The sequence below is a fragment of the Teleopsis dalmanni genome, chromosome 2 (genome assembly GCF_002237135.1).
Source record: "Teleopsis dalmanni isolate 2A chromosome 2, ASM223713v2, whole genome shotgun sequence".
In the NCBI taxonomy this organism is placed as follows: domain Eukaryota; kingdom Metazoa; phylum Arthropoda; class Insecta; order Diptera; family Diopsidae; genus Teleopsis; species Teleopsis dalmanni.
In genome coordinates this window covers 203,657,980-203,658,308 of record NC_051847.1, presented here as the reverse complement: position 1 = coordinate 203,658,308, position 329 = coordinate 203,657,980, and positions in this window count along the sequence as shown.

The following is a 329-nucleotide window of genomic DNA, read 5'->3' as shown; positions in this document are numbered from 1 at the left end:
TTTGTTGAATATTTCGAATTAATTAAAAAGTCAACGCTCCAATTCACATTAATCCTTGAATTACTGAAATTAAATTTTCTTATTTTTTTCTATTAATAATTTTTTTATGATAAACATTTTATGAAAATTGAATTACAAAATTTTTAAAACATTTTAAGCTGTATAAGTTTTAAATTATTTTGTGTTGGTAAACCAGTGATGTGATCTGCATAATTAAATACCCTCATCAATTCAGTCTTCTTTTTTGGTATTTCTAGGGTTAACGTTTGAAATGTTTATGTCGTAAGTTAATTAATTTTGTTGCGGTTTATGTATCAGAATAAAGTATC